Raw genomic sequence first — 19,747 nt, forward strand, 5'->3', positions numbered from 1 at the left:
ACACATTCAGTGCGTTCAGCTATAATAAAAACAATGCCCCAGTAGCCAATGCTGATGGCAGCTTGGGCTAATACAGTGGAATAAATTTGGGCAAATATGAGCTTTAAGTATTTAATAAAATAGAAATTTAGGAAATATATTCCAGAATGCGAAAAATATATAAAAGGCAGTTTCCTAAAAATAATTAATAGAAATTATATGATGTGACATAATTTTTTAGTTTGAACAGCGGACTGACGAGAGAGAACACCGGCTCAAACCCAGTAGCAAGTAATTTCTTCAAGTATTACATAGAAATTGAAATATGTTTAAAGAACTGAAATGTGGGGAGCTGCATATTTGTGCCATGGTGCACATTAGCTTCCAGGTTTTGCTTCAACATTCGCTGGTGGAGCAATCAAAGTCCGTGACGAATGAACTTTAACGATTATGGCGATAAAGAGATTTATCGATGAACAAATCAACTGAAACAATACAGACGCACACACTCGACGCACCGCTGCGCTGAGTGTGTTGCTATCTTACCCTTCCGGCCTTATGTGCCGCCGCCCAAGCTCGTGTGCCTAAGAGTACTCGAGAAGATTGAGAGGACGATAGACTCACCCGTTGCCTGCTGCCCGCACCCCGCACTCAGCAATCGGATTCGCGTGTGTTTTATTGAGCTCTTCATTGCGCACACTTATGGGACGATTAAAATCGATTTAATCCATGCAAGACATAAATCAGTTGCAAACGAGCCAAAGCCAAAATCCGAGCCAAGCCAAAGCAATCGAACACGAAAAAACAGCGTAAACTGCAAAATTGTTGCAATCGGCACGAGCTGTCGAATGAATACAGTTTCAGGCACAAAACATAACAAAGGACTTATCGAACGATGTAAGATAAATAGATCTGCAATGCGAATAGTGTGAAATGTTTACCTTTTTCACAAATAAATATTTGAAATGCGGTTATCATATATGTATATATACTATACCATATATTCTATTGTTTATAACTCAGTGATACCAAAACAAATAGATATCTGAATGATGGACTGCGCATCGCTTGGTTTATTTTGTTAATCTTTGCCATGGGTGCTTACATAAACAATAAATTCATGTCATATATTTATTTAGAGTATACGCATGGTTTGATTCTGAAATTTTTGTTTTCAAACTCTAATTTAATTAATTAGCATGTGTTTACATATTCAGAACAAAGAAAATAGGCATTATTTGCAAGATTAAAAGCGTGCAGCCTTGTTTTTCTATTTGTGCTTTGTCTTAGCTTATATAATTCATTATATGAAATTAAAGTAGTAATGGGTTCTGTACTTCAGAAATATACTTTCAGTAGGAAATACAACAGAATTGATAACATAACAAAACTCTCACAATTAATGTTAAATAACATTAATAGGTTCTGTACGATCTTTGCGATCTTATTTGAGAAAGATACTTACAGTGACAGGCATAACATTTATGGTTTCAGCAGAATGCTTAACATAATTTTAATACTATAATCGTCACTGTTAAACACTACAAGCAGAACAGTATTTCAGACGAATACTTCTAAGCATTATGGTTGCTGTTGAAATTTTAACATAATAATAAACCTATTACATTAAATTAAAATAACAGTGATTGGATCTGTACAAGCTATAAGTGATCGTTTTTGTATGTCATAGCGTTGTCTTAAAACTGTAATCAAATCCCCTTTCTATTTGTTCTAATACCAAAAATATTCCTTTGTGCCAGTAAATGCCAGAATGTCCTTACTCTAAATTTCCATATCTTACATAATGAAGTTATCGTTATGACCAACTCGTCTAGTAGTTGTGTCCTTCTGCTTGTTGCATGCCCCCAAATGAGCATTCAAGGCAGCTGCTGGGTCGCGCTTAAAGCATTAATATTCATATGACCTAATCGGTTTATGGCTGGCAAAAATCGTTTGCATTTGCACTTGGCACGTCTTCTGGACATGCAATTTTCCAGTTTTACCGCATATGCAACATTTCAGCAACTTTTGCCGTTCGTTGCCATATGGCTGAGTATTTGCATACCGAAACATGTTGAATTCAACAGCTACAAAAAAAATAATAATTTCGGGTGCGTAGTATCCATATGCAAATGGGCAGTCACATGTCTAACATGCTTATTCCAGAGTGCATACAGTGAAGCGTCATTAAAGCGACGCCGCTGCAACTTATTAAAGTGTTCATTTCAATTAACCGCAATTATGCAAATTAACGCCGACAGCGCTTCAGGTACAGTAAAGCTTGTAAACTTTGTTGCTGGTCGCAAACATTTTTAACCTGTTTGGCTGGTTGCCAATTTCATGTACTCGTGAGTGTGTGTGTGTGACGGTGCGTGTTTGTGTGCTTACCTATATGCGCAGTGTTGATTTCGGTATACTTCCACAAATTTGCACATGCGAAACTAAACCACTGGCCTGATTAATGTGCGGACTACACAATGGACGTTAATTGGAAATTTAATATGATACATTCTAGATTTAGTTAATGTCAGAAAATTGATCAATTTCCAATTGCAGCCAACTATTAAACCAACTGAATCTTTCATTGAATTAAAGTATTATTTTCTCTGCCTTCTCGATTGGAGCCCTGACTTTTAATTGACTGTTTTTTCAATATTTAATGTTGCTTGCATTTTATTTTTTATGAAACTGTGTTGCCTTAAAAGTTAAGCATTAAATTTGTAATAGCCATTTAAGAAAATTTTGTTTTACTTAACAGTTTTTTATTGTCAGTATAAAGAATCTCAAGTTGAGCCTGATGTCTCAATTTATGTAAACTAGCTTTATAAAAGTAAGGTCACAATTTAAAAGATTAAACTTGAAATATATGAAGCCTTAAAGAGATGCAGCATATTCATTAACAGAATGCAGTTTATATACATTTTCTCGCCTCTTTAGCTTAAATCAAAAAATAAAATATATATTATATATTTGCATGTTTTTTAGTTTTTATTGCTTTTAGCTAAAATAATAGTAAAATTTCTTCAATTCCTTTTAAATTTTAATATAATTGCGCTCAATAAATACGTCAACCATCAATTTTATCATAGCAAAACTTTAATGAATTATATAAAAAGCTTTGAATTTAAGCTTGAGAGAAGAATTATTGACAAACAAGAACTTAATTTGTTTGCAAAGAGAAAAAGTATTTGCAGCAGTTGGTAATGATTTTTCTTGATAACAAAAAGGAAGAATAAATTGAAGTGTTTTTAATTTTAATTTCGGCTTTGCTTTGCTTTGCCTCATCTCTAGATGAATAAATTGAAACAAATAGCAGCACATAGATCACTTCCGGCTGTTGCCGTCTGCGATTTGTGGTGCACGGTATAAAATAGAGGAGGGGTAAGGTGGGTAGGGGTAGGGATTGGAGCTGTGGAAAACATCACTTTTACTGCCCATACAAACACATTTTGTTTTGACCAGCAGTATCTACGGCTGGTCGGACAACCAGGATATTGATTTTGCAGCTAGCTTAGAGTCAAGTATTGTTGAGTTGAATTTTGTGTATTGTGTGTTTGTGTGCTTGGTTATGGGACTAAGTAAGTTCATAAGTGGCAGCTGTTGAGGCTATTTATCAAATTTTAGCCACTTACACGTAATAGAAAAGTTGGTATTGTTGCATTGTTAATGATATAAGCCAAGTGTGGAAAAGCAGGCGCAGCAAACGGAAAGTTTCTGTGTATGTACGACAAAATCTTTTGGGCCAAAAACAATGATAAATTAATTAATTTTCCGGGGTGGCCGACACGGAACATAAGACGTGCATAGAAATGTGTTAAGTTAATTAAATCGAGCCGAGTGCTAGGGCTGAATCTTTAAGTCAAACATATTGTAGTTGGTTAATTTTGGGCACAGGCTCTGCATTTAATTAGCATATTTAAAGGCTGCTGAAAATCACAATTCGCGGCATTCCAGTAGCCGCAAACAAAAGCTTTGGGTTTAAAGATAAGCACGGCCAAGCAGGAGGTATTGTTGAAAAGCTGAAGGTTCGGCCTGTAGGCAGATAATTAAGCGCAAATGTCGAGAATAACAACAACTGCAGTCTAATCAAAACTGATTCCGCGAACAATGGCCAACGCGCCGGGACAATGCCACACGGACGGGGCGTATGCCACAGTTTAACATTGGTGTGTTAAGCTGAAATTTGATTAGATGCCTCGCAGTTTAAATATTCAATTTGCAGCTTTAAGCTGATAGTTTCGTGCTATTCTTAGGACTCATACGCCACGTGGTACGCGCGGCCGTGATGTGCAGCCAACACCTAACATCCGCATTGGCATGCGGGCGCTTTCGGCACGTCTATCGAGCTGTCAGAACGTTTATCACTTGCCATCATCCGATTTGAGCTATAGGCCAAAGTGAGATCCCATCTCACGCACACTCACATACATGGATAATTCATGCAACAGCAACAGCAAGAAACAGAAAGGGAAGAAATGAAACAACGGACTCATCACTCATCACGCACAATGGGCCTCATCGATTGGGCATCGCCATTCTCATAGCTTTCCTGCTGGAAAGCCAAAAGCTAAAAAGTTTTTGCCCGTAAGGTTGTAAGGTTTTCAAGTTTTTATTAAATTTGCAATTCGTTTACAGAAGTGAAATGAATACTAGGGTATTTAAGCCCGATGGGCTCAAAACATAGACGGCGAGCCAAAAAATGTTTGTTAAGCACGCTCGACTATCCCGACTTATCTCGTTAAAAATATCATAACATATAGGTTTTTTTAATTCCATCACGCAACATGTGTCTCTACTGTTGATGTTGTTGAAGATTATAGCTTACCGGTCAAATGTGTGCTCTTCCCTCATAACCCTCTCAGTCATAGCTTTTCCACAGGGTATAAATAAAAAGCGCATACAAAGCAATCGTCTTCTCGAATACCTGCCTGTTTCCAGCACCTTGAGCTGTCCACCGTTATGCAACCGAGGCGAGCCACCATACGAGTTCCAAGCCACTCCGCGATTCTCAGGTCCGCAAATTGCAGTTCATAAAATGGTTTGAGTAATCGCAATTATTTTACCTTTCGGCGCTTTTAGTGCGTTTCGCAAATATTTGTAGAGCTTTAAAATGCAATAAACATGAGTTAGAAATAGCAGAAAAGAAAGTGCAAGAAAACTTAAATATTTGAGTTTAAAGTCACATTGTGTTCTGTGTGAATCATTTGAGCCGAAAATGAATTCATTAAAAACATAAACAATAATTATATATTTGCAACATCTGCTGCTTGTACGCTGCATTAGCTTATGTCAACATTCGATTATTTTTTAATTAAACTGATATTCAGTTTGATTTCATTAAACGTGTTTTTGTTAGTAATTAACATTACAAATTTAATTAAACAATTAATAAAAGTTCTCATCATTTCAATTGGTGCGTTTTTAATTGCTTTTAACATCGTTAATCAGTATGATAGCTTTTAATATTCCAATTATAAATATCAAACTGACATTGTTCAGCAACAAATGTGTATTTAATTAGTGTCATTGTAAAGCATTGTTTACAAGATTAACAAGGGACAATAGGGATATATAAATTGAAAAGAATTTACACACATTGAGAGGATGTTACTATTGCCAACTAATTATAAGGTTTGATTGTTAAATTGACCAAGCCATAAAGCCTTTGAGGAAGCTGTAAACACAAGTCCCCTTTTTCGTATCCTAAGCTGCAGTACGCATGTTTAAGCCGAAAGCCACAGGCAGTTCGACATTCAATAGTAATTTTTTAAAACGCTTCCTAATGACTTCATTATAGCATTAAACAAATTGCTTGTAAGCTCGGCTCTTAACTGCATGTTAAGAAACACAACGTTAACAATATTTGCCGGTTATACAAAATATTTTAAATACATTCGAAGTGCTCGGTACTCTGAACTCAATAGCCACTTGAGATACACATATTCTCTGGGATCTGCTAGTAAGTCAATTGCTTTTCCTTCAATAAGCTTACATATTTTTATAACTATTAAAAAAAATAACTAAAACGGAACTGGCACTCGTATCTGTCTGCAATCGTGAGTGTAACTGTGTCTGTGCCAAGCCGAAATCATTTCCATAAGGAAAATATAACAAAATGTGGCACTTGAATAGCAGCTTTCTTTATATGTGGCCTGCGTATTGAGACTGGGTGGCAGCAAACCCACTTTTTAAAGGATGAGACGGGGTGCTGCCAACTGTGAACCCGGTTGCTTCGGCTACAGCTTAAAGTCCTTTGGCCTTTGTTTAGAGAGGAAGAAATAATTTTCCTGCGCACTGCAAAACTTTGGCTGCCATTTTTTTATTATTTTATATATATATATTTTTTTTTTTCTTACTGAACAATATATTGCACATTGTATCTGGTTGTGTGGGGGTTGGAAGACTTCTTGCTAAAGCAACTCAAGTTATTTTGCATATCTTAAAAATAGAGAACATACGCATTTTTCTACTGAAACCACAACAATGATAACTGCGACTCCGTGTGGAGACGGCGACGCGGCAGCAGAAGCTACTGCTGGCAGAGACTATTATATAAAAATAACAGAGTCTTGGGGGAGACCCATTATCATGAAAACAGCAGCTGCTACAATAAAGTTTGACTACGCGAAAGTTATTGCAGTTATCCTGCCATGGAATTGTGCAATGAGAAAAAATATTCTGAAATTTAAGCACTATGTCTACGTAAAAGTGCACTGGCTAAAAGTGGTGGATCTACAAGATCAAGAAAATTATATAAAAATTATGAAACTATAAAATAAATATGATGCATTTACCTTATACATATAAGCAGAAGGTCGTTGGTTCAAATCAAGCACACTTGTCAAGTCCAGAGCTGTTAAAGCAAATTATAAATAATAAATCCCTTAATTGGTTAATTTATTTTGTAAAGAGTTGCCCAGCCCATTTCTTTCAGTGTAAGACAGTATTTACATTGTGTAATATGCACACTTTTTCAAATTGGCTGAAGTGAGGCGTATTAAATGGCCAAAGGCAAACGGCTTGTTGATTGTTTAAAGCCACTTTGTCTAGTTGCTGTTGCTTTCACTGTTGCAGCTGTTGTTTTATGTGTGTCACATCTCGTATTTAAATGAAAATGCAGCCGAAAAATTCTCGTTTGCCAGATATTTTTTCACAATTTTTAATCTACGAGAAGTCTGGCGAAATGAAACTGAAAACGAATATAAAAAATATGAAAGAAAAAACTGAAAAGATTTTTGCATTACTTTTGTTTTAATATTGCAGCAAATGGTTGAAAGCAAACTTGGCATATGTGCGAAAATTTTATATGAGCCAACACACAAACACAGACATAAGCTCACGCACATATAAAAATCGTCTATTGTTTTTGTGAAAAACGGGACACAAACCACATGAGCGAACCAGAGTGAGGCGGATGTGTTATATTCCCACACTCACACACATCCTGCCAAACATATTCAACTTTGTATTCCTCTGTTCGACTGTGCGTGCGTGCTTGAGTGTGTGCTAGCTCTGTGTGTATGCGTGTTTGTGTGTACTCTCTCTGTGTATTTGGGCGTTCCTCTGCTGCCCCACAACCAACCGCTAGTCAGACAAGGCCAAAGCCAAAGCGTGCCGTTGCATTTTCAACCAAAACAATTTCAAATTATGTTTAAAAAGCAACAACAACAAACAAGCACACATACACACACACACACACACACACACACACACACACACAAACAGCTGCAATGAAAAAGTTTGTGAGCAATAAAATAACTGTGCGGAAAATAAGTAAGTACCATAGTTGATGCTTTTATTAAAACGTTTTCCAGCATATTTTTTACAGTTTTACAGTTTGTAAAAAAATATTATTTTTTCTCTCAACTTTTACCACTCGACGCTCGCTCTCAATGCAATTACTTTATAATGACACAAAATGTAAACCAAATTTAGTTACTGTATGAATATTTAAGAAATAATTATAGAAATATATGCATTAAAACAGCACACAAAATCAATTGAAAACTTTTAAAGTGTGTTACCCCCCCTACTACACACAAGAAGAACAGCATAAAAAAAACTTTGCTGTCGAGTTAAAAGTGCGGTTGAAAAGAAGTAAAGGATATACATATATTTACTGCATAGAGAAAACTGTAGAAACTTGTTATTGTTGTTGTTGATGATTCCAGTATAGAAATAGTTTCAAACTATCAATCAAACTTTTTTAATAGAACTAGTAGTAAAGGCCTTTCGCTGAATCATGCAAAGCCTTATCTGGAATTTGAACCACCAACCGCACAAAAACAAGAATCAAGAGCTATTTAATCTAGACACATGCACCTTCTGAAAAGTGGTTTAAGTATAATTTCCCTAACTCATATTTCATTGCTCTTTGATACTAATTTGTTTTCCAGTTTTTGATATAAAACCCAAACAGAGCAAATGCAACAACACAGTTTTCTATGTCATTTAATAGCTGTGTAGTTTAATTTAGCCATCCCATTGCAATCTAATATAGTTGGGAAATCATTAGTCAAGTGTTTTGAATGCTTTTTAGCTGGTAACTGGGTCAACGAAAACTGATTGTGAATTAAAATGTAAGTGCATGGCGTGTATAAGCCCCAATGGTAAGAGATTCAGAACAATTGAAATAAATAGAAATACAGTTTTTTTTTTGCTTTAGTGAAACGATATGAATATTATACGCTGTTAAGTATATGGATAAATATCGAAATGGAAAGCAATCGCACAAAGGAATTCGAAGAGGCATCAATCAGTTGATGGAATGCTTTTAAAAATATGACAATAATGAGAGCTCCGCAATATATTGTTTCTGCTCTGGCCATCAGTAGGGGCTGCGTGGGCAAGGGGCGTGAAAATATTAATGTCTTTGATTCGTGGCCCACACTGGGAGTTTGGGGCTGCCGATGGTAATGTGCCAACAGTTACAAATCGTCAGCTCTGTGCTGCAATTTGATGCATAATTAAATTGATTTCTATTTATTGTTTATCAAGCATAATTGCTATCAAATTTCGCCCATTTTATTTATAACAATGCATTGTTTCATTTTGTTTATCGCCATAATATGGCAGGTTACTGGCATTAATATCTATTAAATTCTAATGGAATTGCGTTGAAATTCGCTCGAATATATTTTAGTTGCTCGTATCTTATACACATTTTACGTAAACATGTTAGTATATTCAGAATTTATTGTTTTAGTTAAACTGATTTTGATTGGAGCTATTTAAAGGTTTCATTGTTAAAACTAATCATGAATAAGCCATGCGTACGCTGGCAATCTGAATGTTATTTACCCAAAAATAGAAAAATAAAATATATTTTTCAAACTCACAAAGTAAATATCTAGGACGAGAATTTATGAGAATCAAATCAATCTAAATGTTAAGCCGAGTCCCAAAAGGTAATTCATAACCCAAATTCGTTTGACTTTTGACATATTCAACTTTGATTTAGGATACAAAAGTAGTCTTGGAATTGCTTTAATAATTCGTAGAAGCAAAACAAGTCTCGCCCCAATATTCTGTTTCATTTGTATATCAAAGGAAGTTCTACAAATAGAAAGTTAACATTAGATTAATTACATAAATAAAAATACTAATTAGAGATTGTTAAATATGCCATTACATGCGTGTGCTTGTCTGTGTGCTTAAGTAACAAATCCCAAGAGCTGGTTGGTAAATATGAACTGTGCTTATAAAGAAATTAAATATGTTTCGTGCAAATGCCCAGGATTATTTAGAAGTTTTGCTTATTATTAAAGTAACAGAAATATATAGACCACACAGGATAGAGAGGCCTTTCGCAAGAGCACTGCTCGAATAAAGCCCAAAAATTCATATAAAATATTTGGGCTAAATTTTTATTTTGGCTGATAAATACTAAATATTTATTAATGCTCAATTATTTTTAAGAAAACTGGAAAATTCTTTTAAAATTAAAATTTATTCAAAATGTTTTTTAACAAAACATATTTTTAACTAATTTGTAAAATTTGATTTTAGTTTGTTTAGTTGGAAAAGTATCTCAGCGTCAGAAGTGTGTCCATGGCACATTTACGAGCTAAGTGCGCTTTGGTGTATGTGTGTGTGTGCTGTAAAAGTTTTAGAGCAAACAAATTTAAATCATATTTGTTTTCGGCTGGCAAAATTGTTGAGGGGCAGTTGTGGGTGCATGTTGCACGCTGCCCAGGGGGGCGCCTCGGCGGGACAACTATGCATGAAATTGCAAAAATTAAATATCTATTTGTGCGCAGCCATTGAGCCTTGCTGCCGTTCATATAACAGGAATATTTTATATTTGTTGTTGTTGTATGTTTGTTTGTTTGCAGTTGGGATTTTGGCACAGTTTTGGACGCATCCTCTTCATATTTGGCGCAATCAAAAAAGTTTGCTTTTAATTAAAATATATTTCAGAACAATTTTTTCACTTCACTAACAGCCATCAAATGTAAATGAAAGCTCGCCGGGGATTAGCCCAGCAAATGGCCATTCATTCAACTGTGTTTCGCTCTTTGAAGTCTGCCTTTTTTGCATTTTATTTTATATTTTTGTATATTTTCATCCCCATTTACATAGTTTGTATGGTTTTTATGAGCTTTTCGTTTCATTAATTAACATTCAATTAGTCGAAAAATGAATGTGCCTGCAGGCGCATTCAAGTGCCATTTAAGTCATTCATAATAAAATGAGTCAAGTGCATCTTATTCACGTCTCTCTGTCAATAGTTTTTGTTAAAATTTCAATCCCATCGCTGAAGGTTGTACTGTACTTGTACTGCATCTCCCGCCCATATATCACAGTCAGATAAATTGGGCGACAGGCTGTTTTTTCTCTTGTTTGCTCTTTTCTGTATCTCGCAACTTTTTCTTTGGTTCATTAGAGCTTAAATAATGCTTCTTCCAAACAGCGCAAGGTCCTTGAATACCAAATCGAATTTCGCACAGTAGCAGCTGTTGGTGAGAGATATCTGCTCTCCATCTTCTCACTCACTTGCTGCTTTGTTTTGCTCTGTGAATGTTGGGTAATGGGTATTCACCGCGACTTTTCGTGGAAACTTAAATTTTTAATTATTATTATTCCTATTAACTCAGTTTATTTAATTATGTCAAGTCGTCAAGCCTACATTTTTTAATAATTAAATTATTGTTTAGCCAGAATTTTATAAAGTTTAAATAAATACATAATATGTACCTGTTATTTAGTCTTTACAAAAAAGTGTGGAACTCAATTTGCATATTCAATTTATACTATGCAAAGCAACAGAGTTGTCAACCTGCCTGATTATTTCAGCTCATTTTTGTTTGCGTTACGACTTTTGAAAGTTTCTGTACAATAAAAGTGAAATGTCATATGCAAATGCAATACTCGCATACTCTTGTCTGACTTGTACTTAGGTTTTAAGGATATCCTAGGCAAAAGTTTACTTTGCTGTCAGCTTGAAAAACCAATCGATTCGTCGTATTCCTAAGTAGTTGTCTCCAAAATGTCGCCTGCAACAAACAGCAGCAGTCCCCTTAAAAGAGAAGTACATGTTTGCCTCAGGTGTGCGTGTGAGTGTGTGTATCACATCACAACTTTCGACATTTCGACTAATGAAATTTTTTTGCACTGCGGGATGGCAACCCTGCATACATGCGTAAGTTTGTGTAAGCAACAGCTAAGAGTTATATTACGAATTCTATCCCTCGCTCTCTTTCTCTCTCTCGCTCTATCGCTCTATCGCTCTGTGTTAAATAGATGTCTGTTCGAACTTTTCGGCGCAAAGCTATTGGTGGCTTTTGTTGACATCACGTCGAACTTGTTACTGGTGTCATTGCGATATTGGCAAATAACCTGGCAACGCCCAAGCAGCACACGTCACACTGGCAGAGGTCAAAGTTTGTCCTCCCGGACAAATAAGTGCTGTCGCCAGGTGCACCGAAAATGTGCAGCTTACAGCTAGCTGCATTCATGTATCTTACAATCATTTTTACCTGTTTTATTTTGTGAATTGATTGTTAAATTTCAGCTGGCTGCGAGGCGAACATTAACTGCTGGCTGTACGGCAGAGTGTACTCTGTGCAGCCTGGCGTGTAATTCAAGTGTCAGTACCAATTACGCGTGCAGCTCTATAAAAACATTCGCGAATGCTGTGCTATGCACTCTCTGCACACGCATTTAACGTAAGATACATTGAATAAATGATAAAGTGGCCGTTAAGCAGGCTATCAAATTGTTTAATTAAGCAGCCGTAACACAGTTAAATACTCGAGTGTTCTCAATGGGCAAATTTATGGCGCTGGATCTGAATCACTGCCAATGTGTTAAAAAAAAAATCAATTCGAATGCATTCAAGCTTCGTTTGCCCGCCAAGTGAATTTTTTGTGCCTTTTTTTCTGTTTGCAACCAACAAGTGCGCTTTTATCTTACAATTGCAGAAGAACTCAGCTGCGTCTGACAAGGAAATGCGACCTACTGCCGAACAGTTAACACAACACAACATTCCACACACACACGCATACACCCAAACACACACACACACACACATACGCACACCCCCTCTGGCAGTGTCGAAATATCATTTCGCAACGGAGCAAATTGAGTATTAAGTATTTTTCGAATTCTTTACTGAAAGCGGAAGTAGCTGGCATAGCAGGCGGAAGCGGAAGCACTCACATTACTCAGCTTAAGAGTAGCCAAGCCAAAGCCAAAGCCAGAGCCAAATGCTTCTGCTCCTGCCCCTCCTACCTCAACCGGGTTCAACCAGTTGCTGCTACATCGCCTGCCTTGTATCTGATGATGCTGCCACCGCCTCAGCCTTTTCAGATTTTTCAATGTCGTTGATTTTAGCAGGTGATTTGCTTTTCTCTTATCCAACTGCAAATTGTGCAAATGTTTTGCGTTGCTTTTAAGCTCAGTTCTAGCTGAAAAGATGCACACATATATGCTAATGTTTGTATAAAGAATGGATTTTGTGTATACAATGTGTTGTTTTCTCCATGGAAATAAAACACTTGTGAATGCAATAAAATTATCTGGCATTTGTTTGCAATTCTTGAACAGTTACAAAATGTTTTTACTGTTTTCCACAAATCAATCAACTAATTGATTTGATTTTGATTGACCGAATTATCATAAATTTACTAGCCATAAATCGATTACATTCGCTACAGCTTTAAAATTATGTTACTTTAAGTAACTCCAAGTAATGATATATTTGCAACAGTGGGTAAGCAACTGCTTAAACTGTTAAACTTAACAGTCTTGTTCTTAAAGCTGCTGATAAATAACACCTAAATGAGCTTTCAGATTAAGGCGAGATAGGATGCATTCTATTACGATACAAATCTTAAAGATAGGACAGAGCTGAAAATGTGTGTAACCTGCAGAAGGAAGCATCTTCGACCCCATTAAGTATATATATTCGTGATCAGCATCAATAGCCGAGACCTCTCTTCGGACCATCTTCCTCTTTTGGCTACTGTCCACACCAACCCTTTACAGAAGCCAAAAAGAAAGAAAGTTTGAATTTCGAAGACGATATGGGACAGCGGAGCAGCTTCACCGAGTGGTTAAATTCATCCTTGACAGCTTCGAGAACTTCGAGTCGCGGCATTCGTTGACATCAAACAGGCGTTTGACCGAGTGTGGCACAAGAACTTCTGTTCAAATTAAAAACCTTGCTTTCCCCCTCTCTGTTTTATATATTCCACAGCTTCCTCAAAAGTAGAAAATTTGTTGTGGTGGTCGACGGCACGTTCTCTAGAGTCAAGGAAATCCAAGCTGGAGTCCCGCAGGGCAGAGTCCTTGCTCCGTGGCTCTACACCGTTTACACAGCCGACATGTCGACGGTGGACCCGATGACAGTGGAGCATCCCGAAAGCTTCAATCTCACCATATTCGCTGACGACACAGCAATCCTCTCCAAAGCCAGCTGTGTATACCAAACCACCGACCAACTGCAAGAATACCTGCACGAATTCGAGACGTGGGCATCTAAGTGGCGAATTGCCTTCAACAGGCAAAAATCGGTATGCTCCACATTCGCAAACCGCATAGATACGTCGCCAGGAGAGTTCCTCCAAGGCGAACTCCTTGATCACAAAGACGGCCACCGTTACCTTGGAAGCCACCTTCGCAGGTTGACTTGAAGCAAACATGGAAAAACAGTATGTCATAGCTTACAACAAAAACTAAAAAGTATGCCATATCTCTTAAAGGAAAACAACAAGTTCTGTCTGAGCAACAAGGTGCTGTTGTACAAATCCTTACTGGCACCAGTGTGGCGCTACGCAAGCCAAATCTTCGGCTCTGCAGCGAAATCCCATTGGAGGATAATTAGTGTCTTCCAATCCAAGGTGCTGAGACTAAGTACTGGGGCCCCCTGGTACATCCGCAACCAGGACTTAGCAAGAGACCTAAAGGTTTCCTTGGTGGGTGACCTCTTACGACAGCAGTCCACTAGCTACATGGCCCGTCTTTCTGTCCACCCCAATATATTAGCTAGAAGGCTTTGCAGAAGAAGGCGACGGAGACTTCGCAGGATCCATCCCATCGATCTCCCAAACCAGGTACTTAGATAAGGAAAACATAAACCAAAATATAATTTAACACCTAATATGTAATGTTAAGTATGTTCAATCCATTATTGTAAAGCTAGGTTAAGATGCTGAAGCATAGTTTCAACAAATTAGCTAATAAAAGAAAAAAAAAACAGACGATTCAACTATGTATGTCTGTCTTGCCGTCCCTCTGTCCGTCTGCCAGTATGTGTGAACGCAAAGATATAAGAGCCTATAAGAACCTATATAAGAACCTATAAGAGCTAGAGAAATTTTAGCCGTAGGTCCTCCTAGTGCCTGCGCAGATCAAGTTTGTTTCCGATAATCGATAACTGACTTTGTTTCCAAGCAATCGATAAAAATCGATATCGAAACCCTGTTTTTTTAAGCAATTTGAGTAAATATTAAGAGCTAGATTCACCAAGCTTTATATGTTGCTTCTAGAATATTATAAATATTTCAAGTATTTTTTATTTTATTCCTATCGCCAACTCTCTGCTAACACCCTAGAGCTACAAAGTAAGTTAATAACCCAACTTATATTGCCCTATTGACATTTTGAAAATACACAAATATTCTATGGTACAATAAGATATTCAGTAGAAAATTTTATTAATATCGGTTAAGAAAAAACCAAGGTTATATGTAACTGAGCAATTGGATGGGGCAGCTAGCGAATACTTCAAGAATTTCTGTATACATGTACACAAACACACATTCATGCGCGTCTCCTTCGCTCTCTATCGCATTCTGACAGCGACTTGCTGTTCTGTTATTTTAATTTTTTTTTTCAATAATAGTTAATTATTGGTGTGGCTGCTGAGAAGAGGCATAGGAAGTGGTGCGCTCTGTCGTATGTTCAGCCCCTAGTGGGAACTATTTTTTTGCTGGTATGGCTGCTGAGTAGAGTCGCAAATAACGCGGTCAGTTGCGAGTTCGAACCCCGCCAAGGGAACTTTTTTTTTATTTATCTTTATTACCTCAAACGAGCGCGTTGGGCGGACTGCATTTGGAATGAGAGGGTTCAGGGTGTACCCTAGTCGGGAGTTCCCAACTATAACTTCTTGTTTTATTCATAATTATTCAATTTATGCTGTGAATAATGATAAATTAAATACAAGTATAATTATATTAATAATTGCTGCTAGTTTTGATCCAGCGACCTGCCACTTTTTATTCCAATGAATAAATGAATATCATTTGGCAGTATATTTTGTTTCTCTTTATAAATATTGCTGCTTAAAATTAGCAATTACTTCCGCATAGCAAGCAGAATTTTAATAACGCATATGAAATTGTTGAATTATAGAAAAATTTAAGTTATTTAAATGAATTTAATATAGCTTTAATAAAATTGCTAGTAAGCTTCCATATTTATTTAGTTTCTCTGGCCTTCTTGCTGCTGCATTAAATTGTTGAGCTCTGCAGTATTCGTGCTATTAGTAAAAATGAGTGGCTTTAAGTTATTTGCACAGCAAATGCTTCACTTTGGCAGCTTTGTTAAGCCATTTTCTTGACTCTCGACTCAAAATTTGTTTGCCAGTTTCTGTAGTTATTGTTGTTGGCCTTTTTGTGGCCACACTTATTGCTCAGTTTAAAGCTCAACATTCTGGCGCGCAAATTAAAATAAATGACATCAACTTTTTTTTGGGTACATCCCTTTTTTTTCTGCTTCCTTTCGCCTGCAGTGTAACAAAGTGGATATTCGAGGGCGAAATTAAGTAGCTTATTTGCTATTTTGGCAGAGTTTCTGGCCAGATACGAGCTTGTGCCAGATTTAATTAGCAGCTAAGGTCAGCTCGTGTCTGTGCCCCAAATTTGCTGAGACTTGATGGAACGCAGCTCATAAGAATTCATTTGATGAATGTCAACAAATGGCTCGTAAATGTTGCCGCAGTCTAGTTGTCAACGAGCTTCCAACCTTGAAGTGTACTTTTGGAGCGCTGCTCAAATCTTATATAAATTAACTGCAATTTGTTACGTGCATTCTGCACTTGTCCGAAAACAACACAAAAGCCAATTAATTTAGCCACACGGCACTTCACCCCCGCATGGAGGGGAAAAGGTGGGCGTTTAAAGGCAGCGTGTTGCAGCTATTATAAAACACAAAATTTATATTAATTTTACAGTTATGATTATGAGCCGCAATTTGCACTAATTAGACACACAACGAGCATTAAGCAACGTCTCCGCCGAGTTCCTGCAACGGGCTCGACCTAAAGCGATTCCCGTTCGGCACAGGACATGGCAACAGGGCGTCATTAACTGCGGGGTCATGGGGTCAGGGGGTTGCATGGGAAAGGGCACAGTAATTATATTTACCGTTAATTCCCGCAACTTCAACCCTATTGGCAGCGAAGGCCTTGCACAAAGCATACCGACAAATAGCGACAAACAACCAAAGTAGAAAGAATACGCAACAAAAGAATACAAAGGACTCGCCCCTGAACTGCAGCAAGTGTGGCAGCATTTCCGACACAATTGTCAACTGTCAATTGTCAATTGTCATTTGAATGGCATTCGATTACGCGTTTTGTTTGCTTTTAATTGCAGCGTTCATCCATTTGGCTTAACAGTTGTTAGCTAGCAGCTCGCTTTTCCCAATGAAAAGCGTTTCCCCTTCTCTCTCTCACACACTCCCTCTCTCTCTCTCCCTCTCTTTGATTCACCTAGAAAAAGTATTCAGACGTAAAGGCGCTCCCTCAGCTGGTGTGCACTCAGCCATCGAATCGCTTGCCTTCACACAGATTGCCTGCATTCAAGCACATCTGCAATTCCTATTTTACAGGAGAAGTAAGCGAAAAAGTGCAATGGATACTAAATGCACGCATAAAGAAAGATACGAGAGTCTAGTGGAAGTGTGCACATATTTGGGTTACATTTGCATTTACCTTTCATGTGCTGCAGATAGTCGCCCAAAGTATCCTACGTAATTGCAGCTATTCGTGCGTGCACATCATAATGATATGTGTACTTTTTCATTTGCTTTTCATTTTGTTTGGAACCGATTGAAAGCAGCCAGATTTTGTCTCTGAGAGCGGCATATTTAGAGGCTTTGATTAACAGGCGTTTGGCAATAAGTGTTTATCGTTAGCATATATAATCATTTCGATTAAAGAGATCCCACATACCAAACTCGACTTTTCTCGTTTACGAACAACAAAATTACTTGTACTTTAATTTATACATAAGCTTTACAATGATAAGTAACATATACTAACTTTAGGTAATTTCGATCATTAAGACAGTAGTTGTATTACTACCCCTTCAATTGCTATACCCTGTAAGCTACACAACCTGGTTAATACACTCTGCTTTTAAAGTATTTCGCTAGACAGAGATAATAAAGTAAGATGTTTAATATACTCAAATTTGATAAATGGAATACTGCCTTGCAAAAATAAGAAAATATATTGAAGAAACAATAAATAAATATTAACATTATTATTATATTAACATTAAATCGAGGATCTAACGCCAGCTGAAATCTGGGAAAAAGCTGAACTCTTTAAGAACTCAAGAAACAGTTCTATTGGGAATTCCTATAGTTCACATTTCCACTTAAAAAAACTCTATTGATTTGTTGTAAAAGCTGTTAATTTTGTAATGCTTGAGTTCAATACTTTCAGGGAATATCTAAGCTGTTTGAGCTGCAAATAGAGCGGAAGCAATCACATTTCGAGATTTATAAGCATGAATTTTTAATGTGTTTTTATAGAAATTTAGTTGTTGTGCTCGGAACCAGACGACCAGCAGCGACAAAAGCATTTACAATTTACGAGTGAGTCACATAATGCGAAACACTCAAATTAACAGCTGTGAAAATGTGTGTGAGTGTGTGTGTTTTTGATGGTGTGAGGTAAGGTGTGAGGTGGGAGGTGTGGTGTGGGGCATGTCTGACACATGTGCTGCCTGAGGGGCTGCGAATTCACGAGCCTTGGCAGCAAGTCGGCTGTGCGACATAAAGTATATTTTGATTATTTGTTGAGCCAAGAGTTGACAATTTGCAGGCCTGGTCGGTCCGGACAATGCCGGCATTTGCATTTCAAATTCGGTTTTTAATGGCGCTACTGCCGCAGGATCTTTCAGCCAAGAGGCAAGTGGCAAGTGGCGACTGGGGCATGGAATCGACTGGAAATGCCACAATTGGCGTGTTAACACAACAAAGAGGTAATAACAATAGCTGCCACCCCGATATCCGTGTGTGCGTGTGTGTGTCTGTGTGTGTATGTTTGCGGCATTCCTGCTGGATCCGTTACCAGATCATGCGCCCGCCGCCCGCACTTTGTAAACATTTTTAGTAGCTGCTGTTGCTGTTGTTGTTTCTTTATTTTTGTTTTTTATGCGGAAGCTGTGTCAATACACGATAAATTGAACTGTGCAAGAATTTATGTTGGCACTTTGTGCGAGAGCAACATACCAACAGCCCCCCGCCACCCCGTCATCCCACCGCACCGCAGTTGCCTTTTCTGGCGGCAGAAACAGGCCTCGCCCGCGTCCTCTGGGGACTTAAAAAGTTCAATAATATTTATTTATTTGTTACTTGCTCTTTGACAAAAGCACACAAGATTAGGACCGAAGCCCTATATATCACGCCTCGCATATTGGGTCAGATTTAATGGCGTTGCGTAGTTTTATTGTCACACAGAGCACAGGCAGGCACACAAACACACACAGAGACCAACAATGAGCAGCATCCTCCTTGTGGCAGGACATGCAGTAAATTAAACGACGAGACAAAGACGCCGCAAAGAATTCAAAAGCCCAAAATGCTAAGTTAATTTAAGGCGCCGATGTAAAGTGGTCTGCACTTTGATTTAGGGCCCGCAATTTGTAGCACTGCTATTTTGAGTATAACAAAAGGCACATGAAAAGGCTATCGATAAGGTGATACACGAACAACCGTACCCTGTGGCCACAATAATCTCTTGAGCTTGGACTTGATTTAAGGCCATCTCTGCAGTTGGCTTTAAAATGTAGCGGGACCCAAAAGTCGCCTGCCTGACATATACCAGAAATTACCTTTATGACCAAAAACTTGTTCAACATGTCGTTGCTGCAACAGATATATAATACATTAAAATTTAGTTTCATTCAAAAAATAATATGGAAAAAAAAAATCTTTAAATTTTCATATATTCCACATTTCTCAGCTCAGTTCAAAAAATCGAGGGCAGGCTTAAAATATGCGGAATTTGTTTTTCTTGAATTCATAATTAATG

This window comes from Drosophila virilis, chromosome 2 (genome assembly GCF_030788295.1).
Source record: "Drosophila virilis strain 15010-1051.87 chromosome 2, Dvir_AGI_RSII-ME, whole genome shotgun sequence".
In the NCBI taxonomy this organism is placed as follows: domain Eukaryota; kingdom Metazoa; phylum Arthropoda; class Insecta; order Diptera; family Drosophilidae; genus Drosophila; species Drosophila virilis.